The following is a 13,004-nucleotide window of genomic DNA, read 5'->3' on the forward strand; positions in this document are numbered from 1 at the left end:
CCATTTGCTTGGCAAATTTTCCTCCAATCCTTTATTTTGAACCTGTGTGTGTCTTTGCATGTGAGGTGGGTTCCTGAATACAGCACACAGATGTGTCTTGACTCTTCATCTAATTTGCCAGTCTGAGTTTTTTTAATTGGGTCATTTAGTCTATTTACATTTAAGGTTAATATTGTTTTGTGTGAATTTGATCCTGTCATCATGATGGTAGCTGGTTATTTTGCACACTAGTTGAAGCAGTTTCTCCATAGTGTCTTGGTGTTCATATTTTGGTATGTTTTTGCAGTGGCTGGTACCACTTTTTCCTTTCCATATTTAGTGCTTCCTTCAGGAGCTCTTGCAAAGTAGGCCTGTTGGTGATGAAATCCGTCAGCATTTGCTTGTCTGAAAAGGATTTTATTTCTCCTTCACTTATTAAGTTTAGAAGAAAATTATTTTCTTTAAGAATGTTGAATATTGACCACACACTCTTGGCTTGTAGTGTTTCTGCTGACAGATCTGCTGTTAGTCTGTAGGTGATCTGCTGTTCCCATTGTAGGTGATCTGACCTTTCTCTCTGGCTGCTTCTAACACATTTTCCTTTATTTTGACCTTGGAGAATCTGATGATTATGTGTTTTGGGGTTGCTCTTCTCCTGGAGTATCTCATTAGTGTTCTCTATATTTTCTGAATTAGAATGTTGGCCTGTCTTGGTAGGTTAGGGAAGTCCTGGATAATATCCTGAAGTGTCTCTTTTCCAACTTGGTTCCATTCTCCCCCTCTCTTTCAGGTACTCCAGTCAATCGTAGGTCCAGTCTTTTTACACAGTCCCATATTTCTCAGAGGTTTGTTCATTCCTTTTCGTTCTTTTTTCTCTAATCTTGTCTGTCTGCCTTATTTCAGCAAGATGGTCTCCAAACTCTGATATTCTTTCTCTTGTTTGACCAATTTGGCTATTGATACTTGTGTATGCTTCACGAAGTTCTTGTGCTTTGTTTTTCAGCTCCATCAGGTCATTTATATTCTTCTCTAAACTGGTTATTCTAGCTGGCAGTTCCTGCAACCTTTTATCTAGGTTCTTAGCTTCTTTGCATTGGATTAGAACGTGTTCCTTTGGCTCAGCAGAGTTTGTTATTACCCACTTTCTGAAGCCACTTCTCTCAATTTGTCCTTCTCATCCTCTGTCCAGTTCTGCGCTCTTGCTGGAGAGGTGTTTTGATCATTTGGAGGAGAAGAGGCACTCTGGACTTTTGTTTTCAGCGTTTAGTTAATTCTTTCTCATCTTCATGAGTTTGTCTAGTTTTGGTCTTTGAGGCTGCTGACCCTTTGAGATTTTTGTGGGGAATTTTTTTGTTGATGTTGTTGTTGTTTTCTGTTTGTTTTCTTTAATGGTCAGGTCCCTCTTCTGTAGGGCTGCTGTGGTTTGCTGGGAGTTCACTTCAGGCCTTACTCATCTGGTTCATTTTTGTATCTGGAGATGTCACTCAAGGAGGCTGGAGAATAGCAAAGATGGGTACCTGCTCCTTCCTCTGGATCTCTGACCTTGAGGGACACCTACCTGATGCCAGTAGAAATGCTCCTGTTTAGGGTGTTTGACAACCCCTTTTGGGGAGTCTCACCCAGTTGGGTGGCACAGGGAGCAGGACTCATTGAACGAAGCACTTTGGCTGTCCCTTGGTGGAGGGGGTGTGCTCTGCTGGGGGGTGACCCACTCATTTGGGTTGCCTGGATTCTTCAGAACTAGCAGGAGGAAAAACTAAGTCTGCTACTCCGCAGAGACTACAGCACCCCTCTCCCTAGGGGCTCAGGCCCAGGGAGATCAGAGTTCTGTTCCTGAGCCCCTGACTGGAGTTGTTGGAGTTCTTGCAGGGAGGCCCTACCCAGTGAGGAGGGATGGGTCAGGGTCAGGCCTGAAGAGGCCAATGTATTGGGCTGTGGGGAATACCTCTTGGGACCAAGGCATCCAGCCTCCCGGGCTTCGGCAGGGGAAAACCATGGTATGGAGCTATAGAGGTGGCTGCTGCCCTTCCTCCACCCTGGGAACTTAGTGTGTTAGTCAGCTAGCAGTCCCAGTGTTGGCTACCACCCCTCCCCCAAGGAGCTCAGATGGCTTAGACAGCAGACAGCCACAGTTGTGATGGCCCCTCGTCCTCCCAGGGACTTGGCAGGCTTAAGCAGATTCTAGCTGAGTGGATGTTGAGAATCTGCGCAGCTCCGTGGCTGGGACCCAAGACCCTAGTGGTGTGGTCTCACAAGTGGGATCTTCTGATCCATGGGTTGCACTGTTGCATGGAAAAAGCATGGCTTTCTAGGCTGGGTAGCATGCTCACTCACCACCTCTCTTGGCTGGGGGTGGGGGACCCATGTGGCTCTCAGGTGGGCTGCTGCACCACACTGTTCTTCCTTCCTCTTCCAGGGTCATGCCACCTGCCTAGTCAGTCCTAGTGACAGAACCTGGATACCTCAGTTGCCAGCTCAGGATTCGCACCATGTTTTGGTTCTTTTCAGTGAAAGCCTCTGATCGCTGCTGCTTCTGTTCTGCCCTCTTGGCCCCGCCCCCTGCCACTCCCACCCCCCAGCACTTTCTCATATCCAGTATTCTTATCACAGAACATGGGAGTACTAAAAGGCATCCCCTGAGGACCTCAAGCATTCCACACATACTCTTCTCTGGCCCAATTGCGTTATAGCTATTTTCTTGATAGTCAGAATCAATCACTCTAGTATAGTAACCACTTCTTTTTTTTTTTTTTTTCCCCTGCTGGTTCATTGGTAATCAGGTGATAATTTGTCTTTGTTTATAATTTGTATTTTTCTTCTACAGTGTAAGCTCTCCCTCCTAGAATGTATGCATTTCTTCTAGAGGGCATAATTTTAAAAAATAGAGTTTATATTTTGGAGCAGTTTTAGGTTCACAGCAACACTGAGCAGAAAGTAGGGAGAATTCTTAAATACTCCACACCCCTACACATACACAGCCTTCCTCAGTATCAGCATTGGGCACAAGAGTGGTGCACTGGTTACATTTGATGAACCTACATCAACACATCCTAATCACCCCAAACCCACAGGTTACATTAGGGTTCACTCTTGGTGTTGAACATTCTGTGGTTTGGACAAATGTGTAAGGACACACACCCACCATTACAGGATCACAGAGTAGTTTCATTGCTCTAAAAATCCTGTGGACTTGAGTGGGGAGGTGCCAAGATGACTGACTAGAAGCAGCTAGTGTGCGCCTCTCACAGAGAGGAGATAGAGTGATGTTTAAACACTAGCTCTTCAACTGGATGGTCCAGGAGGACAGGTTGGAATTCATCAAGAAAGCAGCATGACCCATGGAGAACACAGAACAAGGAGACAGGGCAGCCACCCACCTGGGATTGGCTTAGAGCCGGGGAGGCCCCCACTGCTGGGAAAGGGTGAGTGAATGAGAGCCCCTGGGGACCCACGCTTCTACCATGACTCTTTGCAATCCTAGGCAGAGGAGATCCCCCTGATCGTCTCCCCTGGGTGTTTTTAGACTGACACTGAGAGCTGCAGTGGAGTCTGGCCAGAGCCTCCCAGGCCCATGTAGATCGGTAAGGGCCTGAACTCCTGAGCACCCTGGCGCCAGCTGCCATAGCTCTGCCAACAAGAGAAGTCAGACTCTCTTGTGTGTCCCAGACTGCACCCAGGGTAGGGGCTGCATCCACAGTGCTGAGAAGCAGAAGGGCTGCAGGCCTCACCTCCACTGTAGCTCTCCATTCAAAGCCCACAGGGCTGGGGCCTCAGCACAGCCACCTCACCCTGCCTGAGTCTTGGGCTGGGAGCAGCTTTGCATTTCTCTGGGACAGAGCTCCCAGGGGTAACAGACAAGCCTGCCATTTTAGCCACTGCAACAGCCCCTGACCCTACTGCCCTCAGGCTGGACAGGGAGTGAAGAGCTAAAGGGTTTGATGGTGGGTCTTCTGCACAGTACAGCTAGCTGCCTTATGGAAAAGCGACGGGTCTACTGTCCACACGGTCTCTGTCCCTGCTACTCCACACTGGGTGGGGCTTCCCATCTGGGCCCCTGCACAGCCGCCTTGCCTCTGCTTGATCACTTCTGCGGTGGCTGTGCATTTCTTTGGAAAGGAAATCTCAGAGACGAGCCACAGGCCCTCTGCCATTGCCACTGCATGGGGTCCACCCTTGCTGCCCTCGGACGGGGGAAGCAATAGAGCCTGAGTGCTTTTCTGGTACCTCCAGCACACTACAGCCACCATACGGATTGGAACCCAGTCTCTTCCCTGTGAACTCTCACCCCACTGCCCTTCACCAGGCAGGGCCTGCTAGCTCAGGCCTCGAGTGCCGCCACTGCACCCGAGGCTGAACATTCCCATTGGCAGGAGCTCTGCATTTCTCTGGGTTGGAGCTCCCGGGGCAACCGAAAGCCCCTCTACCACTGCCACTGAAGCAGTACTGCCTGTGCCACCCTAGGGCTGGGGAAGGCAGAAAGACCCCGAGTGCTTTACTAGACCTCTGAGAGGCTACAACTGCCCTAGGGAGAGGCCGTTTTGTCTTCCCTGCAAATCCCCCCCTTCCTCTGCTCATAACCAGGCAGGACCCTCCAGCTTGGGCCTGCAATGCAGCCCCCACCCTGGGTGGATAGCTTTGATTGGCAGTGGATCTGCGTTTCTCTGGGGGCGGAGCCCCAGGCGACAAGTGAAAGCCCCCATTGCACTTGTTACCAGAAGCTGGGGAGGGAACAAAATGTCTGAGCTCACCCCAGGGATGTGGTGCAGTCTGGGAGTGTTGAGCGAGATCTGCAGCCAGCACTTAGGTGGGAGAGGAGCCCCCACTCTGAGAGGATTGGAGGGGAGTGCAAGGCTGTAAACCCAGGATATACCGTGGGGCCATGGAGGATGGAGAGAGGGAGGCAGCGGTTGAAAAACTATCTGTTGGGTATTATGCTGATTACCTGGGTGACAAAATTATCTGTACACCAAATCCCACAACATGCAACAGACAGACACATGTATTCCTTGAACCTAAAATAAAAGTTGGAAAAAAATAAAAATAAAAATCCTCTGTGCCTTGCCTAGTCATCCCTCTCTCCTCTCCACCCTGACAACCATTGATCTTTTTTATTTTTGCATTTTTAAGTTGGGAATGCATTTTAAAATAGATTTTATGTTTTAGAGCAGTTTTACATTCACAGCAAAACTGAGCAGAAGGTACAGAGATTTCCCATATATGCCTTACCACTGATCTTTTTTACTGTCTCCATAGTTTTGCCTTTTTCAGAATGTCATATACTTCGAATCACAGCAAGTAGCCTTTTCAGATTGGCTTCTTTCACTTAATCAAATGTGTTTAAAGTTTCTCCATGTCTTTTCATGGCTTGATAGCTCATTTATTTGTAGTGATGAATAGTATTCCATTGTCAAATGTACCATAGTTTATTCACCTGTTGATGGCGCAATTTTGTTCAACATTGTAATACTAGATCCTAATACACTGCTTGGCACATAGAAGATGTATAGTACATTTTCTTTATGCTTTTTTAAAAAAATATTTTCAACTTTTAGATTCAGGGGTACATGTGCAGGTTTGTTACCTGGGTATATTGTGTGATGCTGAGTTTTGGGGTATAATTAAGTCCATTAGCCATGTACTGAGCATAGTACCTAATAGTTGCCCCTCTTCCTCCCTCCCTCCCTTTCTCCCTCCCCACCTCTAGTAGTCCCCAGTGTCTATTTTAGCTGTCTTTATGTCCATGAGTACACAATGCTTAGCTCCTACTTATAAGTGAGAACATGTGGTATTTGGTTTTCTGTTCTCATGGTTATTCACTTTGGATGATGGCCTCCAGCTACAACCATGGTTGCTGCAAAGAACATGATTTCGTTTTTTTTTTTGTTTTGTTTTGTTTTGTTTTGTTTTATTTTGTTTTGTTTTGTTTTGAGATGGAGTCTTGCTGTGTCACCCAGGCTGGAGTGTAGTGGCGTGATCTCGGCTCACTGCAACTTCTGCCTCCCGGGTTCAAGCAATTGTCTGCCTTAGATTCCTGAGTAGCTGGGATTACAGGTGCCTGCCACCATGCCCAGCTAATTTTTGTATTTTAATAGAGACGGGGTTTCACCATCTTGGCCAGGCTGGTCCTGAACTCCTGACCTCATGATCAACCCGCCTTGGCCTCCCAAAGTTCTGGGATTACAATTGTGAACCACTGTACCCGACCATGATTTCATTTTTTATGGTTGCATAGTATTTCATGGTGCATATGTACCATATTTCCTTTGTTCAGTCCACCATTGATTGGCACCCAGGTTAATTCCTATGTCTTGGGTATGGTGAATAGTGCTGTAGTGAACATATGAATGCATGGTTTTTTGGAAGAACAATTTATTTTCTTTTCCAGGGTCAAATTGTTAGCTCTGTTTTAAATTCTTTGAAAATCACCTATTTTCCACAGTGGCTGAACTAATTTACATTCCCACCAACAGCATGTAAACGTTTCCTTTTCTCCACAGCCTCACCAACATCTGTTGTTTTTTGACTTTTTCATGATAGCCATTCCGACTGGTATGAGATGGCATCTCACTGTGGATTTGAATTTGAATTTCTCTGATTACTGTGGATTTGATTTGAATTTCTCTGATTATTAGTGATGATGAGCATTTTACCATGTTTGTTGGCCACATGTATGTCTTCTTTCAAAAAGTGTGTATTCATGTTTTTCACTCATTTTCAAAGGGGGTTATTTGTTTTCTGCTTAATTTTTTTAAGTTTAGTATAGATTGTGGATGTTAGACTTTTGTCAGATGTATAGTTTGCAAATATTTTCTCCAATTTTATAGGTTATCCATTTACTCTGTTGATAGTCTCTTGTGCAGAAGCTCATTAATTTAATTAGGTTTCACTTGTCAATTTTTGTTTTTGTTGCAATTTCTTTTTTGGACTTACTCATAAATTCTTTCCTAAGGCTTATATCCATTTCCTGGGTTTTCTTCCAGGATTCTTATAGTTTAACATCTTATGTTTAAATCTTTAATCCATCTTGAGTAAAATTTTATATATGGTGAAAGGAGTCCAGTTTCATTCTGCATATGGCTGGCCAACTATCTCAGTACCATTTATGGAATAGGCGGTCCTTTCCCTGCTGCTTGTTTTTGTCATATTTATCAAAGATAGGATGGCTGTAGGTGTGTGTCTTTGTTTCTGGGTTTTCTATTTTCCACTGTACTATGTGTCTGCTTTTGTACCAGTGCCATGCTATTTTTGTCATGATAGTCTTATAGTGTGGTTTTATAGTATAGTTTTATGTCAGGTAATGTGATGCCACCAGCTTTGTTCTTTCTGCTTAAAATTGCCTTGGCTATTTGGGCTTTTTTTTTTTTTTGGTTTGTTTTATATGAATTTTAAAATAGTTTTTTCTAGTTTTGTGAAAAGTTGGTAAGTTGTTGGAACAGCAATGAATCTGTAGACTCCCTTGGGCAGTATGGCCATTTTTATGATATTGATTTTTCTAAGTCATGAACATGGGATATTTTTCCATTTGTTTCTGTCATCTATGATTTCTTTGAACAGTGTTTTGTAGTTCTTGTAGAAATCTTTCACCTCCTTGGTTAGGTGTATTCTTAGGTATTTTATTTTTTTGAGGCTACTGTAAGTATGATTACATTCTTGATTTGCCTGTTAGCTTGAACATAATGTTCAAGTGGTGTATAGAAATAATACTTATTTTTTTATACTTACGATGTATCCTGAAACTTTACTGACATCAGGAGCCTTTGGTGTGGAGGCTGTAGGGTTTTCTAGGTATAGAATCATATCATCAGTGAAGGGAGATGGTTTAACTTCTTAGAATTTCTTTATCTTACCTGATTGGTCTGGCTAGCATCTCCAGTACTATGTTGAGTAGGAGTAGGAAGAGTAGGTATCCTTGTCCTGTTTCAGTTCTCAAAAGGAATGCTTCCAGTTTTTGCCTTTTCAGTATGATGCTGTCTGAGGGTTTGTTATATACGGCTCTTATTATTTTGAGGTATGTTCCTTCAATGCCTAGTTTCTTGTGGGTTTTTTTTTTTTTAAATCATAAAGTGATGTTGTATTTCACTGAAAGCTTTATCTATGTCTATCGAGATGATCATATCATTTTTGTTGTTAATACTGTTTATGTGGTGAATCACATTTACTAATGGCCTTGTATCCCAGAAATTAAGCTTACTTGGTCATGGTGAATTAATACTTTGATGTGCTGCTGAATTTGGTTTGCTAATTTGGTTTGCTAGTATTTTGTTGAGGAGTTTTTTTGTCTGTTTATTAGGGGTATTGTTCTACAATTTTTTTTTCCTGTGTTTTGTCACTTGGGTGATGCAAGCTTCATAGAATGAGTTAAGGAGGAATCTTTCCTCCTCAATTTTTTTTTTGAATAGTTTCAGTGAAATTGGTATCAGATCTTCTTTGTATGTCTGGTAGAATTTTGCTGTGAAACCGTCTGGTCCAGGAGGGTTTTTTTTTTTTTTTGTCTTTTTTTTTTTTTTTTAATGTATTATGGATTCAATCTTGGAACTCAATATTAGTCTCTTCGGGGTTTCAATTTTTTCCTGATTTAATCGTGGGAGATTGTGTTTTCAGGAATTTATTCATTTCCTTGAGATTTTCTAGTTTACATGCATAGTTTATATCCACCTTCCCATTCTGTGCCTTTTAAGTGTGATCATAATAGTCTGAGAATCTTTTGCATTTCTGTGGAATTGGTTGTAATATTACCTTGTCATTTCTGATTGTGATTATTTGGATCTTCTTTTTTTTGGTTAATCTAGCTAGTGGTCTATTAATCTTGTTTATCCTTTCAAAGAAACAGCTGTTGGCTTTGTCGATTCTTTACATGGATTTTTGGGTCTCAATTTTGTTCAATTATTTTCTGATTTTAATTTTTTTTTATTCTGCTAGCCCTGGGGCTAGTTTGTTCTTGTTTTTCTAGTTCCTCTAGGTTTGATGTTAGAGCATTAATTTGAGATCTTTCTAATTTTTTTGATGTCGGCATTTAGTCCTATAAACTTTCCTCCTAACACTGCTTTTGTTGCATCCCAGAGATTTTGGTGTGCTGTGTCTCTGTTTTCATTTATTTCAAATAAGTTTTTTATTGCTGACTTAATTTTGTTGTTTACCCAAAAGTTATTCAGGACAAGCTGTTTCATTTCCATGTGATTTTGTGGTTTTGAGGGATCCTCTTAGTATTTATTTTTATTTTTATTCCACTGTAGCCTGAGAGTGGTAGGTATGATTTCAATTTGTTTTTGGAATTTGAAATTTGCTTTATGGCAGAGCGTGTGGTTAATCTTGGAATATGTTCTGGTGCAGAGGAGAAGAATGTATATTCTGTTGTTGATGGGTAGAGTGTTCTGTAGATATTTATTAGGTCCAATTTGTCAAATTTAAGTTCATAATTTCTTTGTTTTCTGCCTTGATGATCTGTCTAACACTGCCACTCGGGTGTTGAAGTCCCTCACTATCTTTGTGTGGCTATGTATTTTTGTAGATTTATAAGTATTTGTTTTATGAATCTGGGTGCTCCAGTGTTGGGTGCATATATATGATAGTAAGTCATCTTGTTGAATTGAACCCTTTAGTATTACATAATTACCTTCTTTGTCCTATTTTACATTGTTGGTATAAAGTCTGTTTTATCTGATGTAAGAATAGTGACCCTTGCTCTTTTTATGTTTTCCGTTTACATGGCAGATCTTTTTCCAACCCTTTACTTTGAGCCTGTTGGTGTCATTATGTGTGAAATGCGTCTCTTGAAGACAGAAGATAGATAGGTCTTGTTTTTTTATTTATTTTTTTCTTTTTTCCCCACCTTCCCACTCTGTGTCTTTTAAGTAAGACATTTAGATTATTTACTTTCCAGGTTAATATTGATATGTGAGGATGTGAGGTTTTGATCCTATCATGTAGTTGTTAGGTAGTTGCTTTGTAGTTTCTATTGTGTGGTTGCTTGATAGGGAGTGTGGGCTATGTACTTAAGTATGTTTTTGTAGTAGCAGGTATTATTCTTTCATTTCCATGTGTAGAACCACTTAAGGATCTCTTGTAAGGCTGGTCTAGTGGTAATGAATTCCCTTAGTGCTTGCTTGCCTTGAAAATATTTTATTTCCCCTTGGCTTATGAAGCTTAGTTTGATGGGATATGAAATTCTTGGTTGGAGTTTCGTGTTTCTTTTTTTTAAAGAATGCTGAAAATTGGCCCCCAGTCTAGCCTGGCTTGTAAGGTTTCTGCTAAGAAGTCAGCTGTTAGCCTGATGGGACTTTCTTTGTATATGATGTGACCTTTTTCTCTAGCTGCTTTTAGCATTTTTCCTTTAGCATTGCCTTTTTTTTCTTTTTTTTTTTTTTTTTTTTTTTGATGAAGTCTTGCTCTTTCACTAAGGCTAGAGTACAGTGGTGCCATCTCAGCTCACTGCAACCTCCACCTCCCAGGTTCAAGCGATTCTCCTCAGCCTCCTGAGTAGCTGGGATTACAGGTGCCCACCACCATGCCTGGGTAATTTTTGTGCTTTTAGGAGAGACAGGGTTTCACCATGTTGGCCAGGCTGGTCTTGAACTCCTGACCTAAAGTAATCCACCTGCCTCGGCCTCCCAAAGTGCTGGGATGCAGGCATGAGTCACCATGTTCAGCCCTTAGCATTGCATTTAAACAGCCTGGGGATGATATGTATTGGTGATGTTCATTTTCTATAGTGAACATTTTCTATAGAGAACATCTTTCAGGTGTTCTCTGGATTTCCTGTAACCGACTGTGTACTTTTCTATCAAGATTAGAGATTTTTAAAAGATTTGTTCCTGAAGTGTGTTTCCCAGGTTTTTTCTTCTTCATCTCTCTCAGGAATGCCAATAATTTGTGGTTTTGATCACTTTACATAATTCCATACTTCTTAAAGATGTTTATTTGTTAATGTCTTTTTCCTTAGTTTTATCTGACTACTTTGAAAGATTGTTGTTCAAGCTCTAAAACATTTTTATTTTGCATGGTTCAGTCTGTTGATAAAACTTTCAATTGAATTTTGAAATTACTTGAATTTATTGATTCTAGAAGGTCTGATTTGTTTCTTTTTAAGATGTGTATCTCTTCCTTCATTTCCTGGATTGCTTTAGAAGTTGTTTTTTTGTGATAATTTTCAGTTTTCTCTTTGATCTCATTGAGATTCCTTGCAATCCATGATTTGAGTTCTTTATCTGTCATTTCTGAGTTTCCGTATTGGCTAGGGACTGTTGCTGGAAAGCTAGTGTGATCCTTTGGTGGTATCATTACATTCGTATTTTTCATAGGGCTAGATTTCTTGCACTGGTTCTTTCTCATCTGGAGATACTGGCATTTCTGATTTTTAAAATGATTTTTGTATAGGTAGGATTTTTCTTTTTCTTTCTTTCTGTATACAATTGTCATTTTCTTTCCCTTCTCCCTCCCTCCCTAGTGTGTGTGACTTTCGAGAATGTTGAGTAGGGTCTTCTGGCTTTGTTTCCATAGCCCTGTGCACTTCTGTCACAAGTTTTTATTGGGCTGTGCAGTTTGACCTACAAACCAGTGGATGTGTGGTGCTTATGCAAAAGAGCTGGCCATGGCCAATGTGGCTGGATATATACTTGATTCGTAATTACTGGGAGAAGCTCTCTGTTGCCTCAGGCAATGGGCTGATTCATGGAGTACACAGTTGTCTGAACTCCATCCTCAATCCTGGCATATGGGGGGCAGATGTACAATCTAGTCTGGACAGGTTTGCTACAGGTCCCCTGATGGCAAGCACAAGCCTCAGCACTGAGGGAGAATCCAGTGGTCAGCCACCAAACACCCAGAGATATGCCTAGGTGTGGAGCTGGGAAACCTCCTCAGCTTCAAGTTCTTTGCATGGGGATGGTCTAAACTCCCAATCTAGGAGAGTGGGTGCTCTAGATGCCTGAAAATCTGCCTGGCCATGTAGTGGAGAGGTGCCCCCTGGCACCAGGATCTCTGCATAAGAAAGGTGGGACAGCTGAGGATGCTGTTCCAGGTGAGTGGTTCCTCCAAATACTTGGAGATCTGCCTGAGCATGGAGCAAAGAAGGCACCCCTGCACCCAGATCTCTGCACAGGAATGATGTGGTGGCTCAGGCTGCCAATCTGGGCAACAGGCACTTTGAATGCTTGGAGATCTCCCCTGGTGTGGAGCAGAGAGGGATATCTGCACTACAATCTATGCCCAGAAAGGGTGGGGAAGCTCAGGTTGCTGATCCAGGTGGGTGGGTGCTTTGAATGCCTGGAGATCTATCTGCCTGGCATGAAATGGAGAGGTGCCCCCTATAAAGGATCTCTGTACAGGAAGGATAGGGTGATTCAGGCCACTATTTCATGTGAGTGGTTGTTCCACATGCCTGGTGATCTGCCTCCATGTGGAGCAGAGACGGTCCCAGTGCACCATGGTCTATGCACAGGAAGAGTCGGGTGGCTCAGGTTGCTGATCCAGGTAAGAGGGTGCTTTGAATTCCTGGAGATCTGCCTGGGCATGGAGCAGAAAAGCCCTGCTGCACCCTGGTCTATGTCCATGAAGGGTGGCATGGCTCAGGCTGCTGGTCTACCTGGTTTTCTGCCTGAGGGTGAAGAAAAGATAACCCTGCTACACAATCTCAGAGGAGCAGACTGGGGCACCCAGCAATGACACGTGAAGATCAGTTCCAGGTTGCTAAGCTGGTCCTGGCTATAAGTCTTGTTTGTCATCCAGGAGAAACTGCAGTTGTAGCAGCTCTGCTCCGGCTCCAGGCCTACAATGGTTGAGAACACAGTTCCGATAGCTACTGCTCAGGCACTTTCCACAAATCTGACTGTGGAGGTCCCTACCTTGCTCTGGATTAGATGCTCCAATCTCTGGCCCAAGACTAAAATGCTCCTGCAGCCACACTGCCAGGTTATCAAAGAATGGCAGTCTTTGTATGTGCCCAGATTAAAAATGGCATCCTACATTTTTAATGCAGTGTTTCAGGTCTGGGAAAATGCCTGCAGCTATTCCTGGTGTCTTTCCTTCAA

At 42.8% G+C, this 13,004-nt stretch overlaps 1 pseudogene; it reads right to left on the minus strand.

Annotated features, from left to right (window-relative positions):
* Positions 1-4,226, minus strand: part of LOC103214517 (eukaryotic initiation factor 4A-I-like) — a 47,201-nt pseudogene extending 42,975 nt beyond the window's left edge.
* Between the last annotated feature and the right edge of the window lie 8,778 nt (positions 4,227-13,004).

The sequence above is a fragment of the Chlorocebus sabaeus genome, chromosome 3 (genome assembly GCF_047675955.1).
Source record: "Chlorocebus sabaeus isolate Y175 chromosome 3, mChlSab1.0.hap1, whole genome shotgun sequence".
NCBI classification, from domain to species: Eukaryota; Metazoa; Chordata; class Mammalia; order Primates; family Cercopithecidae; genus Chlorocebus; species Chlorocebus sabaeus.